Source organism: Onychostoma macrolepis, chromosome 09 (assembly GCF_012432095.1).
Source record: "Onychostoma macrolepis isolate SWU-2019 chromosome 09, ASM1243209v1, whole genome shotgun sequence".
Taxonomy (NCBI): Eukaryota; Metazoa; Chordata; class Actinopteri; order Cypriniformes; family Cyprinidae; genus Onychostoma; species Onychostoma macrolepis.
Window position 1 is genome coordinate 23,822,384 of NC_081163.1, and position 21,094 is coordinate 23,843,477.

General features: G+C 36.9%; 1 long non-coding RNA gene across 1 annotated transcript; it reads left to right on the top strand.

Moving 5' to 3' along the window:
- The first annotated feature begins 6,917 nt into the window (after positions 1-6,917).
- On the top strand, positions 6,918-9,369 carry LOC131547419 (uncharacterized). Its single transcript, XR_009272924.1, has 5 exons — positions 6,918-7,058; positions 7,486-7,575; positions 7,691-7,735; positions 7,947-7,981; positions 8,938-9,369. It is a non-coding gene; the product is annotated as an uncharacterized LOC131547419 (long non-coding RNA).
- Positions 9,370-21,094: the final 11,725 nt, after the last annotated feature.

Here is a 21,094-nt window from a genome sequence, read left to right on the forward strand (position 1 = left end):
GCAATTGCACATATTGCTACAAACTTGGGATTTCACATTTTCATTCTCTTAAACTCATCCTTTCCTCACTTTCTCTCTTTCTGCAACATGTGAATGTGTGAATGCGTGTGTTCATTTGTTAGATTAGTTTATGTCTTAGGTTTATATAAATAAAGTCTTATTTATATTGAAAATAAAAGTATCTTGTGTTTTGTGTTAACAAGTTAATGTCTTAAACTGCAGATCTTGTTACTGTGCTATTAAATAATGTTTTCACTATATTTTGGATTTTAATATACAGTGCAGAGTTGATGTTATACGGCTCGTTCAGTGAATCTCTGGCCGACTCAGTGATCAGCTGTAAAACAGTGATTCTGTTCAAATTCCCTATAAAATCTTAAATGATTCCCTTTGAGCTAAATTGACCTTGTTTCCCTTACATTACATTACATATTACCTTACATGAGAACTATCTGTCCTTATGTTCTTTGAACATTAATCTCAAGTGCCCTAACAAGTCACAGTAATTTCAGCCTCTCTTGATCTGCTGTCAAACCTGGTGAAGAATGGAAGGCCTGCAGAATCATAGACTGTGACGTATTAGATGGTGCTTCAGGTGTGTAGCCTGATCTAGGGTGAAGGATTGCTTGGACCCTACCTGGGTCAAATTCTAGACAGGAAGGGGAGACTGACAACACCTGAAGTCTACTACTCTCTTAAGAAAAGTGATGAGTAGCAAGAATGCCATCTTAAAGGTGAGAAATTTCCCAGTGACAGAGTCTAGAGGTTCAAAAGGAACCAGGGACAGCCTCTCTAGAACCAAGGCCATGAACCCAAGCCGAGACTCTTGCACGAACCGCAAGCCTCATCCTCGGAGTGAAACAATGGAACCAAGTTATCAAATGGAAGCCTGTACCATGGCATCCAGTCCAACAGTTGCTGGATGTGTCAGGGAGAACCAGAGTAGACAGTGTATCATCTACTGTGAGGCTTTGGATGTCTGCTTCCACAGTGAGATGCCCAGCAATGTACATTGCTCTTGAGAGAAAGCAGTTTTCCCTGGAAACACAGGAGGATTTGGTGTGCCAGTCTACATAAAGGTGATGATTCCTGATGATTTATGTACGAGACTACCAATGCATTGTTACCGATGGGTTTCCCCTCAGGGAGAACCCCTTGATTCTAAGCCATCACTGCAATGGTCTCATATACAGCAGGCCACAACTTCATGTTAGACGCTACTGCCATCAGACCTAACAGTCTCTCAAACTGTTTGAGAGTGATGGCCTGGCCTAGTTTGAATCTAGACACTATTGCCAGATTTGGCTCGATATGTGTGGGAGACTGTTGTGACCTCTGTCTAATATCTTGTTGGTTTCTTCAAACCATAGAAAAAGGGTATACTGTCTGATCGTAAAATCAGAGACCTTAAAAATATATTTATAGTACTTCTAGTCTGAGCTAACTAGTTACTTCAGTCCCCATTGGGATTGGTTAACAAGCAGAGTTTAAAAAAAAAGAAAAGAAAAAAGGCATGACATGACATGACATGAATAAATAATCAGTCTAATCTGAGTCTACTTTGGCATCTACTCTACATCTTCATCTAGAAATGTGAAATATTTCGGGTTGGAACGTAAATGGAGCACTATGGTCTCTCTTCTAGGATCACAGAGACCATCCCGAATGCTAGGACCCCCTCTACAAGTTGTCTATATAGATTTTCAAGTGGCAGCTTTTTGTATCGTGGTGCAGATGGCACAGTTTGGATCCAGTCCACTGCCCTACTGTTTCAGAGTTGAAGTTGCTTGTGGAGCATTTATTTGCGGGTGTAGCTCCAGCTACATCGAAGGTGTATGCAGCGGCAATTGCTGTTGAGCATGTGGCAACTAATGGAGTTTTTTGGGAAAGAGCCTTTGGTGCTACAGGAAATCGGCGTTCTACAGTGCTTCGTGTGCAAGGCTGTTGAAATGGATTCCTGCTCCTTTCCACTACATTGTTACCAGCACAACCAGTGGAAGAAGTCACTGAAAATTCAATGTCAAGCCAACGTCTAATGACAACGTTACTTTGACGTCCAATACTGACATTTTGTGGTCTGGTATGGCGACCAAAACCCAACGTCTCGTAGACGTCATATTGGTAACGTCCACACAACGTCAAACTCTAACATCATTAGACGTTGATCTTTTGTTAGTTTTAGGTTGTGGCATTAACTAACCAAATTCCAACGTCAAGCCAACGTCTTAAGCCAACGTCCCATTGACGTCAAACACTGACATTTTGTGGTCTGGTATGGCAACCAAAATCCAACGTCTACTAGACGTCATAATGGTAGCATTCACTCAACGTCAAACTCTAACATCATTAGACGTTGATCTTTAGTTAGATTTAGGTTGGGGCATTAACCAACCAAAATCCAACGTCAAGCCAACGTCTTAAGCCAACGTCACATTGATGTCAAATACTGACATTTTGTAGTCTGGTATGGCGACCAAAACCCAACGTCTTGTAGACGTCATAATGGTAACGTCCACATAACGTCAAACTCTAACATCATTAGACATTGATATTTTGTTAGTTTTAGGTTGTGGCATTAACTAACCAAAATCCAACGTCAAGCCAACGTCTTAAGCCAACGTCACATTGACGTCAAACACTGACATTTTGTGGTCTGGTATGGCAACCAAAATCCAACGTCTACTAGACGTCATAATGGTAGCGTCCACACAACGTCAAACTCTAACATCATTAGACATTGATATTTTGTTAGTTTTAGGTTGTGGCATTAACTAACCAAAATCCAACGTCAAGCCAACGTCTTAAGCCAACGTCATATTGATGTCAAATACTGACATTTAGTTGTCAGGTATGACGACCAAAACCTGACATTTAGTCGTCAGGTATGGCAACCAAAACCCAACGTCTACTAGACGTCATAATGGTAGCGTCCACACAACGTCAAACTCTAACATCATTAGACATTGATATTTAGTTAGATTTAGGTTGGGGCATTAACCAACCAAAATCCAACGTCAAGCCAACGTCACATTGATGTCAAACACTGACATTTTGTGGTCTGGTATGGCAACCAAAACCCAATGTCTCCTAGTCGTCATAATGGTAACGTCCACACAACGTCAAATTCTAACATCATTAGACGCTGATATTTAGTTAAGATTTAGGTTGGGGCATTAACCAACCAAAATCCAACGTCAAGCCAACGTCACATTGATGTCAAATACTGACATTTTGTGGTCTGGTATGGCGACCAAAACCCAACGTCTTGTAGACGTCATCATGGTAACGTCCACACAACGTCAAACTCTAACATCATTAGACGTTGATCTTTTGTTAGTTTTAGGTTGTGGCATTAACTAACCAAAATCCAACGTCAAGCCAACGCGTCTTAAGCCAACGTCACATTGATGTCAAATACTGACATTTTGTGGTCTGGTATGGCAACCAAAACCCAACGTCTTGTAGACGTCATAATGGTAACGTCCACATAACGTCAAACTCTAACATCATTAGACATTGATATTTTGTTAGTTTTAGGTTGTGGCATTAACTAACCAAAATCCAACGTCAAGCCAACGTCTTAAGCCAACGTCACATTGACGTCAAACACTGACATTTTGTGGTCTGGTATGGCAACCAAAATCCAACGTCTACTAGGCGTCATAATGGTAGCGTCCACACAACGTCAAACTCTAACATCATTAGACATTGATATTTTGTTAGTTTTAGGTTGGGGCAGTAACCAACCAAAATCCAACGCCAAGCCAACATCTTAAGCCAACGTCACATTGATGTCAAACACTGACATTTTGTGGTCTGGTATGGCAACCAAAACCCAATGTCTCCTAGTCGTCATAATGGTAACGTCCACACAACGTCAAATTCTAACATCATTAGACGCTGATATTTAGTTAAGATTTAGGTTGGGGCATTAACCAACCAAAATCCAACGTCAAGCCAACGTCACATTGATGTCAAATACTGACATTTTGTGGTCTGGTATGGCGACCAAAACCCAACGTCTTGTAGACGTCATCATGGTAACGTCCACACAACGTCAAACTCTAACATCATTAGACGTTGATCTTTTGTTAGTTTTAGGTTGTGGCATTAACGAACCAAAATCCAACGTCAAGCCAACGTCTTAAGCCAACGTCATATTTATGTCAAATACTGACATTTAGTCGTCAGGTATGGCGACCAAAACCTGACATTTATTCGTCAGGTATGGCAACCAAAACCCAACGTCTCCTAGATGTCATAATGGTACGTCCACACAACGTCAAATTCTTACATCATTAGACGTTGATATTTAGTTAGATTTAGGTTGGGGCATTAACCAACCAAAATCCAACGTCAATCCAACGTCTTAAGCCAATGTCTTATTGAAGTCAAATACTGACATTTAGTTGTCAGGTATGGCGACCAAAACACAACGTCTTGTAGACGTCATATTGGTAACGTCCACACAATGTCCAACTCTAACATCATTAGACATTGATCTTTTGTTAGTTTTAGGTTGTGGCATTAACTAACCAAAATCCAATGTCAAGCCAACGTCAAGCCAACGTCTTAAGCCAACGTCACATTGATGTCAAATACTGACATTTTGTGGTCTGGTATGGCGACCAAAACCCAACGTCTCGTAGACGTCATAATGGTAACGTCCACACAACGTCAAACTCTAACATCATTAGACATTGATCTTTTGTTAGTTTTAGGTTGTGGCATTAACTAACCAAAATCCAACGTCTCAAGCCAATGTCACATTGACGTCAAATACTGATATTTAGTCGTCAGGTATGGCAACCAAAACCCAACGTCTCCTAGACGTCATAATGGTAATGTCCACACAACATCAAATTCTAACATCATTAGACGTTGATATTTAGTTAGTTTTAGGTTGTGGCATTAACTAACCAAAATCCAACATCAAGCCAACGTCTTATTGAAGTCAAATACTGATATTTAGTCGTCAGGTATGGCGACCAAAACCCAACATCTCGTAGACGTCATATTGGTAACGTCCACACAACGTCCAACTCTAACATCAATAGACGTTGATCTTTTGTTAGTTTTAGGTTGTGGAATTAACTAACCGAAATCCAACGTCGAGTCAACGTCTTAAGCCAACGTCATATTGATGTCAAATACTGACATTTAGTCGTCAGGTATGGCGACCAAAACCCAATGTCTCGTAGACGTCATATTGGTAACGTCCACACAACGTCCAACTCTAACATCATTAGACGTTGATCTTTAGTTAGTTTCATGTTGTGGCATTAACTAAACAAATTCCAACGTTGAGCCAACGTCTTAAGCCAACATCATACTGATGTCAAATTCTGACATTTAGTCATGAGGTACACTGTCAAAAAAAAAAAAAAAAATCTATTTTACGGAATACAACTGTACATATTTATAGTATTTTTCTGTTATTTTAAATTATAAGTAAAATTCTATAAAACAACATCTATAAATTAAAAACTTGACTGTTATTTTAAGTAAGCTATTATATCTTTAATGACAAATTATAGTAGTTCTCATTTTTTTAACACAGGAAAATGGCTGTATTATTTATACTGTATTTTTTCTGTATTCTTAAATGGCATGTAATTTAAATGTAAAATTACACAAATAATCTGTAATATGTAGCTCATTATATTAAAGGTTTATGCCCATACTAGCTGTTTAGCATTTTTCTTTGTAATTTTAAAGTACATCATATTAGTTTTATATTTAGGTGTTTTTACATTTAACAATTCTGAACACAAATATAGCTGACTTACATCAAATAATGCATAGTCTGTTTTTAAAGAGTAAAGCTGCACTACTCTCCAGGTTGAAACTTTCAGGCCTCTGCCCACACACCAGTTGATCCAAATTACTTTGCAAAGGAAATTGTGAACAGAGAAAAGTACACATAATCTTTAAAAGCTCAAACTCTCCAAAAAAAAAATCCATTGACTTTCACAAACATGGCATACAGCCATTGTGAATTATTGATATGTTATCTGATCAGAATGTGCATTTGTTATTTGTGTGAGAGAAACCCTATACCTACGGAGAAATTTGAAATTAGAAAAAAACAGAGCATGGAGAAAAGGGTCTGAAAGGACTGGAATGCATACCATAAAATGTTGAATCCTCGATTTGTCAAATGTGCATGTCTGCATTATGGAAAGACCATAATTTACCATAGTTTACATTTTCCCATACCATGAATGCTGTAACGGCATTACCACTGCAGTCAACAGTGTAATCTGTAGATAAATGTTGCAATTATGACAGTATTTGCAGTAAGTGTTACTGTGGACAAAGGAATAAACCTAAACCAACAGGTGGTGTAACACTGTCTGCAATACAGCAAAGGGTCAGATACAGAAAATGCCACAGTTGTATGCACAGCTGCATTTAGGCATAAGAGTGGTTATACAGTTGAGACAAGGGATTTGCCTCAAGTTCAAAAGGGTCATTATTGGTCATGTGAATGTAACTGTAATTTACGAGTATAGACAGACATGTACACACTGTCTGTACTCCTAAACCTAACCCTATTTTAACTCTAAATTCATAGGGAAATTATAGGTGAATAGTGAATAGCACACATACACTTGTAATCATAAGTGAAAACACCATTTTACCAATTAATTACATGTAACAGCCTAAAAAATAAAAATCAATATACATACATATTTGCTATATTTTGTTTAAAACTAGTTTTTTCTACAGTTGCAATGTTATTTGATGTCTCTCTTTGTTGCTTTAGTCGTGATTGGTTAATCTAAACGTCATCCAGGAATCTGGCCAATGACAACTGGGCACGCCTCCTACCGCTCAAATTTGAATTTACACAACAGTCCGTTGCTGCTCTGTTTATCTGCACAGTCCTGCTCCGTTCAGTGCAGTAGTAATGGCTTTTACATGGATTATCACATCTGGCAGATGAATTCTTATTTTGACCGATTTTGAGTTATGCAGTGCAGATTGAGAACGAAAAAGCGCAAATATGAACACAGACACAATGGCTAATGGACACATATTGCAAACGGCAGAAGGTAAATACCATTTATAATTTTTCTACTGTTACTGTTAAAGTGATATGCTAATCGCGATGACATAATCTGTTACTGTTTTGATATTATGTTTTAATAAAGATAAGGCTGTGTGTAATGACGATGTTGTGGCCATGATTTAAAGTGACTACTTTGTGTTTTTAAATATTTGTTTATATCGCGGAATGTAAATATATCCACGTAACATAGTGCTACGAGTTACTGATGTTTTAATAGAGAAACATGTATGAATGACAGAATAAATAGCGGGACATGTATGATGTTAATACAGAAGGCCGCCGTTTGCTGATCTTATTTTTAATAACAGTATGAAATAGTAAAAATAACTAACGTTATATTGTTATTTTATTGTAAAATAAAATGTCTCACTGTGGAACATGAAAAACTGGCATATACACTTGTTCAACAGAGAGGACATGAAACCACCATTCTTGGACTCTGAAGAATACTATGCAAACCATGCTTTTGGATCTACTGTTAAGTTTTTGTAATAAAGCTGGTGAGTAGGCAAAATTTCTGTAAGCCCATGTCTCTGTCAGTAAGTCAACAATATTGTTCTATTAAACCTGTGTGTGTGTGTGTGTGTGTGTGTGTGTTTTCCTCTCATGGTCCAGAGGTTTTGGGATTGAAAATCTTCTGCCACATGATCTTCCGTAAAAGTGAGTATACATGTCATACTAACATTAATTCTTTAAATGATCATGTGCTATTATATGTGCTGAAATGTGAACACAGCATAGCAGGTAAACTCTGCACCAAGGCACCACTCTGATTCAAAGTTCATTCTTGAGTTTAGCTCACTCAGAATGAAAACTCCCTCATCATTTTCTCACCCTCATGTCTTTTTTGATCTTCTTTTGTGTTCCACAGAAAAAAGTCAGTTATGCAGATTGGAAAAGACATGGGTGAGTAAATGATGACATATCCACCTTATTCTTCACATAAAAATGGGCCATTTGTAGATTTTATGGGTCTTGCTTCCGGTCTCTTTTACTTCCAAATATTTTTAGCTGTACAGAACCGCTCGTTTTGCTGCTTGATATTGCAAATTGGTGTGTCTTACCATGTTATTTTAGTGTATTAGCTTAATTATGAACACACTGGTTTGTAATGCAAACAGTTTTACCGTTTACTGCATGTTGTTATTCTTGTCGTTGTTTCCCTATAGCGGCTAATGAACTGGAAGTCTCGCCCATAGGCTTACTTCCGTGTTTAGGAATAAGGTGGATAAGTATGATATCTTGAGTAATTTAATGATCTCCTCAAGTACATTTGTTAGACATTTCACCCCCTTGTGATAGAAAAACAGTGTAAACCGATTAATAATTATATTAGTTATAAATATACAGGTATTAGCATATTAGCAATTGATACAAATATTAATTCTTTTAATTTTTTGGTGTACTAATTGGCATTTTTCTGGGTACAAAATCTATTTACTTTATGATACATCTGAGAAAAGTTGTTCATTGTTGTGTATACTAATTTCTTTATAACTACCATCTCAAAGTAGAGTACACACACAGCAGTGAGTAAAGAACACACACCCAGAGCAGTAGCCAGCCATTTTTATTGTGCGGCCCGTGTGGGTAACGTGCCTTGCTCAAGGGCACCTCAGGCCCCGTTTACACTAGTGCATTTTTTAAAAGAGCGCTGTTCATTCACTCATTTACATTTCCTGCCAGTATTGAGACTCGAACCCATGACCAAGGTCTGACTCTCTAACCATTAGGTCACAACTAGATCATTAAATTAGATCGGAATGTCTCATAATGTCAAATGTTGTTTATAGAAAAGGTACACAAATGAAGTCCTTTTCAATAAATCTCTTTTTTTATTTTATTTTTTATTTAACCCCCAGATGCAGCAAGGATCCAGCTGATTACTTCAGATTTGGTGGACTGCTCTTTATCTGCTGTGACTGTCACTTCTGGTGCAGAATCATGGACCTTTATTTGTATGTTTTGATTTTACTTATTACACTTGTGTAGCTAGTATTCAGGATTAAAATACAATGTAATTTTTGTCCACATATATTATCAGAGCTATATGGAATCCAATAGGGTCAGTCAAATATTGAGAAAAAACACTATAAACCTGATTGGGAAAATACAAGCTAAAATACAGTTCCCTCCACAATCTTTTTCAAAGAAAAAATCATGATACTATAACCCTAACTTGTAAGATAAAAATGTAATTTTTAGTTTTTCAATTGCTCCTCAAGAATTCCTCCTCAGGAATTTGTTTACATAAATTTACATCTAAATAATGAAACAGTTTTAAGCATGGAATACACTACGACTTCTGAACAGATTTTTAAAACAGATTTTTGACTTACCGACTTTGTAAATAATGACAAAGGAAAGCTGGGCATCATATACTTAAGCCTGGAATACACTACACGATTTTTGCCCTGATTTTCCGCCAATTTACAGTCAGGAGAAGTTGACGCTAGTTGCCGAAAGTCAGAGCCAGTCTGCAGATTTGAGATGACAGATTCCATAGAAAATTGCATAGTGTATGATAGTCACAGACTCCAGTTTTTTAAGCTTCAGACTCTGATTCTATCCAGTCGGAGGATATCAAACGTTTGATATTTTCAGCCGATTTTACAATGCATATTGTTTTCATTTGTAATGCGTCTCCTAGCAGCAAGGCTCATGTTTCTGAGTGAGTTTGTTGTGATCGGAACAACTTTAAAGTCTGGTAGTGTATGATCCTCAGTCATGTAGTGTATGATGCCCAGTTTTCCTTTGTCGCTATTTACAAAGTCAGTATATGTATGATGCCTAGTGTTTTAAAAATCTGTTCAGATTTTAAAAGTCATGTAGTGTATTCCAGCCTTTAGAATTAACAGTCATTTGAAACAGTGGCAATCTTGTAGATGTTTTGTATTTCTTCTTTTGAGAATATTTAATTCAACTTCTGATCAAACTGTTCTGTTAATTGGTACAGTATTGTAAATGTTGAAATTTGAAATTCCTTTCAAATTTGTACCTTTTTTTTCTTCAAAAACTGAATGATTACATTTTCAGTTTTGTACAGTATATGTACAGACTTTGTATTTTGTCTTTCAAAATAAAACTTTTAATTTACAATCTTGAGCATGCTTTAACACTTTCATTTTTTTTGTTTGTTTTTTAATAACCTGTAAAATAACAAGTGTTTCTCTGCAGAACTTTTGGGCTAGTGCTTTCAGCACTTTATTGAATGCGTTTGATCATAATAATCTAGGAAAAATCTGTAAAATGATAGTGTTCCTCTGTACAGTGTTTAGTGATGTCACTTTATTGAATTTGTCAGTAATCTAAGACAAATCCATAAAATAACAGTTTTGCACTAGAAAAAAAAAGAAATAAAGATTGTTATTATCATCTTCACCTCTCATCATCAGAGCTTTCTTCAGATCTCTACTACTCACCTCACATTGAAAGATCATTGTTCCATATTCTCAACCTGTTCAATAAACACTCTCATACCATCATTCACCTCTGTGTCCAGCCATACATGTTACAGAAGATCGGACCTTAATCCGAAAATGGAAGTCGTCGCCCGCACCAGCCTGATTCCGGGCCGCCTCCGTCTGGTCCCGGCCCGCTGGACAAATCTCAGGCCGGTTCGGCTGCCAAGCCCGCCGCCGTTCGCGGAGAAGGATCAACAGCCATGGGCGGCTCTCCCAAGCCCGCCGTTCGCGGAGAAATTCCAGCCGCCTTTCGCGGCTCACCCAAGCCCGCTGCCAAAGAGTAGGGCAAGCCCGCCGTTCACGGGGAAATTCCAGCCGCCGTTCGCAGCTCACTCAAGCCCGCCACCAAGGAGTATGGCAAGCCCGCCGCCTAAGAGTAAGGCAAGCCCGCCGCCTAAGAGTAAGGCAAGCCCGCCATTCGCGGCTCACCCAAGCCCGCCGCCAAGGAGTAGGACGTGCCCGCCAAGTACCTGCTCCTTGCAAGTGCCCGTCAATGCCAGCTCCTCGCAAGAGCCCTCCTATGCCTCCGCTGGTCCCTTCAAGCTTTGCGCTTCCAGAGCGCCCCCCAGTGCCTGCGCCTCCAAAGCACCCCCAAGAGCAAACTCGTTGAGTATACACCTTTCAAGATACCCTTTATGCCTTCCTGTCTCTGCTCCTTGTGTCCTCCTCTCCTCCCAGATCATCAGTCTCCAAGTTCCGTGTGCATCCCGTGGATTCTCTCGTCTCGTCCTCCCCGCAAGTCTGTGAATATCAAGATTGTTATTATCATCTTCACCTCTCATCAGAGCTTTCTTCAGATCTCTACTACTCACCTCACATTGAAAGATCATTGTTCCATATTCTCAACCTGTTCAATAAACGCTCTCATACCATCATTCACCTCTGTGTCCGGCCATACATGTTACACACACATACAGTTTGATATTTAGAAAACTTTAATGTATTATATATTGTGTACATTACAAATATTCATAAAGTACATTAAAAAAAAGTACAGCAGCATATACTTTGGTGAAAAAAAACATACTATTAAAAGTGCACTTGAAATACAAGTATGTTTATAGTATATTTGTATTACTACAAACATACTCTACATTTTAAAACATTATACAAAAAACATAATAAATGAAAAAAAGACTGAAATGCTATAGAAGAGCCATCTTATCCATTTGTAGAACATTTCAGTTATACCTGTATTACTGAAAAGTGAAGAATTTTACATCAATGAATACATAAAAATTACAATGCAATTTTCTGAAGAAAAAAAAACATGTAAAGTGAATAGATGTGTGTGCAAAGACTGAAGATGATAACGTTCAAGCAACAGAATAGGGAGGGATGGAGAGGGTTTTGGAGGTGGACAAGGAGATGGTGTAGGGATGGTGATGGAAGGATGACGATGATGCCCTGGCGGCTTAGATGGTATTTGGCACATGGCACAGACCCAGAGCATCCCAGTGCTGACAACACACGGCGGAGTCGAGGGAGGGAGGAGTATGGAGCGAATTTTGTGCCAATAATCATCAAACAAATCCAGTGTTTTGCAAATAAACACAGTCTGCTTTGCAAATACAAAACTATCTGAGAGAAAATGCAGATGTATGGACAAATATGTATTGAGTGTTACAACTGTGAGACTCATTTGCCTTTTTATGACGAAATGTGACTTGATTTTCTCACAAATGCGGCGGATGCAGGCGGATTTTCTCACATGTGTGCAAACAGATTTTCTCACAAATGCAATCCAAAAACAGCAGATGGCGCTGTTGGTCAATTTATGCTAGTCTCTCGAGACCCGAAACACCCGTTTACCTTTTCAGGGAATACAGCAGACCAACATGAGTGGGGAACAGGTGAGTTTCTGTCTTACTATATCTATAATTAACCATTTAGCCTACGTGTTTTCACAAAGTTAACATGATTGATTAGTTCAAAAATCAGTAGTGACATGGCTAAACATTTAACTAGGCAGTCTTTCTCTATAAAAATGATCTGATCCATTCTCTGTACCTCTTATCCTCTGTTGGATCGCAGGATATAGAATATATAGGCTACATATGTTGATACAATTGTTCAACATTCAAAACAATGCAGGGGTATAGCAATATATTGTCACTATATATAGTCATTTTAAAATGCAAATGTATTATGGATAGCGACAAAATTGTGTACCAAAAATGAAAGCTTAGACAATTTAATTTAGTATCAGATATAGTAATATCACCCAAGAGGTCATTAATTATTTACAAAAAAAACAAAAAGTAAAACAAATCACATTTAGTGCAATATCTAAAACTTTTTAAATGTTATAACACTGTGCAATCATTTGTGTCAAATAATTATGTAATTTTGTAGCTAAGCAAAATGATGAATATTTCTCTTCTGGTGTCACTCTTGTCCTGTGAATTGGGGAGAAGGATCAAGTTCATGCTGATATAATACTAAATTCAGTGTTATAATAAAGAGTGGTTTACCAGTATTTCAGAATGATTTTAACAATGGAATGATTAGAAAATAATCTTTGGGGTCGAAGACCACGAAAATAACTAAAAATACAGATACGAGTATTGCATAGTTTTAAACTGCAAAGTTTCTACTTTTATTGGTGTATAGACTTAATAACAGAAATATGTGCTTTGGTTGAAATATGAAATATCTCTTTACAGGCCACTTTTAGTTTTAAATGTTGTACAAGGCGTGCATATAAACTATTGTATGCTATATATAAACATAAACATGATAATAAACTATGATATCCCTTATGAAAATTAAAGTTGGTTTTACTATAGTAAAAGTGTGGTAACCATGTTTTTGTTTTTTTGCAGGTTACCATTTCTGTAATGGCAGCTTTTCTGCAAACACCATGGTATTTATTTAGTAAAACCATGGTTAATTTTCGAAAGGGATATCGATGTTTAGATAATATTTCGGTACATTTATATAGCTGAATCACAATAAAGCTCATCTGAACTTAAACTAGTTTGATTATAGTAGCCTATTTGTAATTAGTTTAGCCTACTCCTTTCAGTACGTTGTCTATGTGTAGTTTTATACTTGTTTAAACTTTTACTGCAGAGGTAGCCTACAACATTTCTCTCCACTGTAGGCTATGTCTCAACATATATAGCAGAATGACAATAAATCTTACTTGACCTAACGTAAAAATAAAATTCATTTTTGGTACACAGTTGTCGCTATCCAAAATACATCTGCATTTTAGTATTACAATATATTGTGACAATTTATTGTTATACCCCATGCATTTTTTTGAATGTTGAACAATTGTATCAACATATGTAGCCTATATATTCTATATCCTGCGATCCAAAAGAGGATAAGAGGTACAGAGAATGGATCAGATCATTTTTATAGAGAAAGACTGCCTAGTTAAATGTTTAGCCATGTCACTACTGATTTTTGAACTAATCAATCATGTTAACAACTTTACAGCACTTATTGTGAATTTTACTCACTAACATTGTGGTGGGGATGCTTTGTGAAAACACCTAGGCTAAATGGTTAATTATAGATATAGTAAGACAGAAACTCACCTGTTCCCCACTCATGTTGGTCTGCTGTATTCCCTGAAAAGGTAAACAGGTGTTTCGGGTCTCGAGAGACTAGCGTAAATTGACCAACAGCGCCATCTGCTGGTTTTGGATTGCATTTGTGAGAAAATCTGTTTGCACACGTGAGAAAATCCGTCTGCACACATGTGAGAAAATCCGCCTGCATCCGCCGCATTTGTGAGAAAATCAAGTCACATTTCGTCATAAAAAGGCAAATGAGTCTCACAGTTGTAACACACAATACATATTTGTCCATACATCTGCATTTTCTCTCAGATAGTTTTGTATTTGCAAATCAGTTTGCGTTTGTTTGAAAGTTGAGTTTTTCTTTGCAAAGCAGATTGTGTTTATTTGCAAAACACTGGATTTGTTTGATGATTATTGGCACAAAATTCGCTCCATAGAGAGGAGCCAAGATGTAGATGGTGTGGCTGCTGACATGTGGGGGCCGACCGATGGAGACAGAGCTGGTGGATCCGAAGCCGCAGACTAAGGGCCAATGGAGCTGAGTGTCATCGCAGGTTCCGGAGACCTGTGCACAGCCTAGTCAGTAGTGCCTTGCAGCTTTAGAAAAAAAACAAAACAGAAACAAAATTAGATAACAGATTTTTACATGAATGACTGAATACACTGTAAATGTTAAAAATGTTTTTCAAAATATCGTACTTTTCCAAATATTAAAATTATAAATACAACATGAAGTATATTTATTTCTGATTTCCTGAACAATTTGGCTTCATTGTAATGAGGTTAATGATCTTTAAAAAAACCATGATTATGAACATACAATTGTCTTGAGCTGATCAGCCAACTGTGGTAGTGTTCGTTGATTGGTGTCTATATTTGTTCAAGCTTGACAACCTTATGACTTTATTTTCTAATATATATATATATTTCTCATTACAGATAAGAACAAAGATTACATTGTAAGAAGGGTTGCTTATAAGAGCATACAGTACATCTGAAACTGCTGAGGCTGGGAAGGTTTTTGACTATATTTCCGACCAGGTACATTGTCCTGTCATTCTTAAATAGAAAACAAATCATCAATCATCATTTGCCTTTTTTGTGTGTGTGCGTGTGAGAAATATTAACATTTGTTGTTTTTCAGATCATCTGCTATAGAAGACAAACTGAAATCTGAGTGCAGAGACAAGCAAAGGAATAGTAAGTATATTTTAATGTCGTATCACCTCTGTTATAGAGATTTTTGAATCAGGCCTAATAGAGGGGGATTCGGTCAATCTTGGAAGAAAAACGTTAGCAATGTGTCCATTCCAGGTGGCTAATTTGTGCTTCCTTTCAGTCATTCATGTAAAAATCTGTTATCTAATTTTGTTTCTGTTTTTTTTTTTTTTTCTAAAGCTGCAAGGCACTACTGACACTCAGCTCCATTGGCCCTTAGTCTGCAGCTTCGGATCCACCAGCTCTGTCTCCATCGGTCGGCCCCCAGATGTCTGCTGCCACACCATCTACACCTTGGCTCCTCCCTCCCTCGACTCCGCCGTGTGTTGTCAGCACTGGGATGCTGTGGGTCTGTGCCATGTGCCAAATACCATCTAAGCCGCCAGGGCATCATCATCATCCTCCCATCACCATCCCTACACCATCTCCTTGTCCACCTCCAAAACCCTCTCCATCCCTCCCTATTCTGTTGCTTGAACTTTATCATCTTCAGTCTTTGCACACTATCTATTCATTTTACATGTTTTTTTTTTTCTTCAGAAAATGGCATTGTAATTTTTATTTATTCATTGATGTAAAATTCTTTACTTTTCAGTAATACAGGTATAACTGAAATGTTCTACAAATGGATAAGATGGCTCTTCCATAACATTTCAGTCTTTTTTTCATTTATTATGTTTTTTGTATAATGTTTTAAAATGTACTTGAGTATGTTTGTAGTAATACACATATACTATAAATATACTTGTATTTCAAGTGCATTTTTAATACATTTAATAGGTTTTTAATGGGTTATAATGGTTTTTTTTGTTGTTTTTCACCAAAGTATATATGCTGCTGTACTTTTTTTAATGTACTTTATGAATATTTGTAATGTACACAATATATAATACATTAAAGATTTCTAAATACCAAAGTGTACGTGTGTGTATATATTGAAAAATATAATACTAATAAATATAATATAATATACTAGTAGTGTAATGCTATTGCATTTCTAATGAGCTGAAATACAACTGAAATGTACTTGAAGCACATTAAAACAATGCTTCAAATATATTCAACCTGTAGTTCATGAAGTATTAAAAGTACATTTTAAATGTATTTTTTTTTTAAATGCACTTAAATTGCACTAAATATACTTAAAGTTTGTCCCTCAGACAAACAAATGGAGTTGCTCACTTCTTACAATGACAGCTACAGTGTGAAAACCATGTCCCACAATGTTTTTGCACAATTTTGGACACAAAAGGCCACCAAATGGGAATTAAATATTCAATGGAGGGATTTATAAAATATTTAAAAATAAATACGGTGGGTAACTTGAAGGAGGGTTTACATTAACTAGTTTTAGACAGAGATACCTTGCTAAAGCACAAGATAACATTAACGTTCTGCTTGAGCATATGAAAATTGTAACTTAATGAGTGTATGACAACCAGAAAATGAACATTTTTGTCTTCATGTATCAAAAAAAAAAAAAAAAACTTAGTGAATTACAGTAATTTCTTAAGAATAATTATATACTGTATGTACAGTGAGGAAGATGTTGGCCAAATTTCACAGTCACTAGTAACATTTTGATGAATTACTGTATATTTTTTTCTTCTTAAAAATATTTGTGTAGTGTACATACTTAGGGAAATTATTGTCTAAGGCGAGTTATTGGCAATATATATTTAGTCAGTTTGAGTAAATTATTAATTTACTGTAAACATTAATTTGAATAAATTATTGGAATTTAATAGTAACAACATTTAAATAATTTAATAAATTATTACTTCGTTTTGTACTGTGAGGTAAATTTGCAGACGGTCCCTAAAGCAGCCTAGGCGAATATCAAATCTAAAACTATAGCGCTTGGTTTTCTATGGGAGAAAAAATGGTTTGGTGAAACTTGTTGGTTGTGGGCTCATCTGCTTAAATGTACATAATATACCGTAATATATTTTATTAATTAGATGCTGAATTGAATAATTTATTATCACTGAGGCAACAAATCACGTTAAGTGTTTTCTTTATGGGAAATGTTTAACGTGCGCGTTCCTTAACTTCATATCCTCATCTGTTTGCATCATCGGTAAGATCTGAGTTTGGTCTTTTAATAGGCTTGTTGGAGATGAGCAAAATCTGCGCAGAACAGATCACTCCGAGATGCATTTCCTGATGTCAATCTGATTTCATGTGATTGTGTATTTAAATTATGCTTGAATATTCCCAAACACTATGACTGTGCGATCTCTGTGTGGGATATGTGATTGTTGCCATATTGCTATAAAAATCTAAAATACATGTTTATATTAAAGTAGAAATGGATGATAAATATGCCTTTCGTATTAAATAGCAAGCACTTTGGGTGTCTTGTTCATCATATTTATATTTATATAAAAGCAGCAGAACTGATATTATATCACATTTATTAGCAGCACAGCACATGAGTGAGAATAACGCGATATCCGCCTTTGATCTCATTGGTATCTGTTCTACTTCGAGAGGGCAGAACTACGTCCGTCTTGACTGCGCTTATTTCACTCCTCCCCTCACTGCAGCCGCCTACATTTCAGGCGAGGCGCATCTCAAACAAGTCTAATAGCTGTTATTGTGTACTACTGAGCCACGTAATGTGTTTTCTTTAACCAATTTCTGAGGGAAACAGCGTGAAACCTTGCACATTCGTTCATATTCTACATCTGCTTAACTGTCGATATAGTTCGCATGATCATCAATAAAGTGTATTCTGAGATCTGAGGTCCTATATCACTGTATTAGTTCACTGAGGCGCATTACTCGCCGTTGGGGAATCCTGGAGTGTGACTATGAGGGGAACCCCAGTATTACAGCACAGCTTCACACAAGCCATGAAACAAAGTTACAGAAACTAAACAACCGAAAGCAATATATGTCTTCCTCAGATTTAATGTTAGTTCTGTGCTTCAGCATTGGGTAAAAGAGCATTATAATCTCCTTTGTGGTAGAGAAAGCTGCTTGCATGTAGGATACGGGAAACAGCGAATATGTTGAATTAAACATAGACACAATCAGCGTTTCCACATGTTTATACTGGCCCCGATAATCAAAACTTCTACTTAGCGCTTGCTCCATTTCTGCAAATCAGTTTTTGTAAATGAATGTCTTGATCCACATATGGCCTTCATCAACAGCCACTTGCACCACCTGCTGGTGAGCGGCTGACATCAGCTGGAGATCATGCATCGGTGCTCTACTGCCATTCCTGCGGTTCCCGGATGTGCAACGCTGAATTTTCTGCTGAGTTTTAACCACTGAATTTGTGGCAGCGAATTTGGAAACTGACCGAAATTTGCCTGTCGAATATTATACACTGTATTTTTAAACAGATTGAATATTTTGGAAGTGAATTCTGGAAGGTGAATATGAATTGTTGAATTTTTAATTATAAATAAATAAATATAAATATTCACAGCTTAAATAAACAATACTGTGTTAAATTTCAGGACCTAAAAATGCAAGCCCTGGAAATACAAGGCATTAAAATGCAAGCACTGTTAATTGCAATGCATCTTTTTTTTTCAATTTGTGGAAATCAGCATGCTTTATGTTTCAAAAACTATTGTCATTATTCTGCTTCCATAAGTACCCATCACTAGTCAAGTCAAGTCAAGTCAAGTCACGATTATTTATATAGTGGTTTTTACAATACAGATTGTGTCATAGCAGCTTTAACACTATTTCTCCTGCCTGGGATGGTGAAAGCAAAATCACTACATTAAAATAAATATCTCTCATCATGCACTCATGTCTACATGTCTTCAAACCTTTATGATTTTTTTTTTCTTTTCTTTTTTCTGTGGAACACAAAATAAGTATTTTGATGAATGCTGGTAACCAAACAATTTTGGTGAAACATTGATTTTCATTGCATAACAAAATAAAATAAATAATAATAATTATAATAATAATAATACATACTGAGACATTTCTCGAAATATCTTATTATATGTTCCCCTGAATAAAAAAGTAATTCAGGTTTGGAATGACATGAGAGACGGAACTATTTATATTAGAAGAGTTAACAGGAGTAGAGACTGATAGTTATCAGACCCATAAGGCCTCTGTTTTCATGAAAGATTTATACATGTTGCCCCTCTGAGCAAGAATGTAATGCAATCTCCATTCATAAGAAACACATCCAACTCCATTTAGCAAAGCACTGGGTGGCTCTGGTTATAGACGGTAATGGAGAGGCAGAGGTATTAAGGCGAGACATTAATTCACTGTGTCAAGCTGTCCCAGAGGAAAATTTATTATACTAAATACAATTAATTAGCAGCCCCTGTCACTGATATAGAAAACTGCATTATCAGTAAAAGTAAGGATTTGGAAGTGTATCTTTCAGAGCCTCTGTTTTGTGTTAATTCATTCAGTCTAGCATCAGAGGAATTTAAAGAGAATAGCAGTATGTTAGGTTTCTCAAGCCAAGAGAAATATACATCACAGCTGAGTTTTTAAACATTTTAAGGAAAGATGGACATGTGGCCATGAACGTATGTCACATCGAGCACTGTTTCAAACTTCTGCTTGCTTGATTTTCTACATCCATGCTCCAGAGAAAAGTCTCTTTAAACTTATTAGTGGTGCTTACAAAGCAAAGCAACACTATTATTATCTCACTTGTTTATTATGTTGGTCTGAGAAAGCCAACATACTTCTTTTTGCTTTAAACATTGGCTTCTTCCATACAAATTTTGGCATCTAACTCATCCCAAACTGTTTGTCACAGATTCATGAATGAGGTGCCAAATCATATGAGGAAAACGCTGCTCTTATGACTTTTTTTTTTAATACAATTTTCGTGAAGTCTTTGTGAAAAATCACACAGACTTCACATTGGCACAAACTTGTGTGAGATCTGCATAGCCACACCCTAGAAACCATTCACCCCACCCTAGCAACCACCCCATAGATTTCCACTGAAAATAAATGAGAGGTATATCTTTGGGTCAGATAAACTAAGAGACAGGGAGTAGAATACTTTGACTCAGTCTGGAAAGGAGTTCTTAAACTGTTGCCATGCCCTAGTAACCATTTAGAGCACCCTAGCAATCGTTTAGTAGATTGAGCTGGCCATATCTTGGCATATATATATATATATATATATATATATATATATATATATATATATATATATATATATATATATATATATATAAGATTTAAGATATATAAGAGTGGAGACAAATTGTACCCTAATAATTTCAGAGGCATTTGTGTGACCAGTAATGGGGAAGTTATTTAGCAGTATTTTAAACAATAGAATAGTAAACTTCCTTAACGAACACAGTGTCCTGAGCCCTAGTCAGATTGGCTTTCTTCCAAATCACAGAACTACTGACCACATTTACACCCTACACACCCTGATCAATAAACACACAATAAACAGACTAAACACGGAAAAATATTTGCATGCTTTGTCGATTTTAATAAAAGCATTTGATTCTATTTGGCACGATGGATTATATTACAAACTTTTACAAAGTAGTGTAGGGGGGTAAAGTTTATGACATTATTACATCAATGTATTCAAACAACAAATGTGCTACGAAGTCAGCCCGCCGTTCACAGCTCACTCAAGCCTGCCGGTCGATCGTCAGTCAAGTTCACCAGCTGCTCATCGGTCAAGTCTGCCAGCCGTTCATCTGTCCAGCCTACCGGCTGTGGCTATCCCAAGCCTGCCGGCCGCTTGTCAGCCAAGTTCGCAGGCCACTCCAAAGTCAAGTTTGCGGGCCGCCGCTCACTCAAGCCCACCATTTCCCCCCCCATTC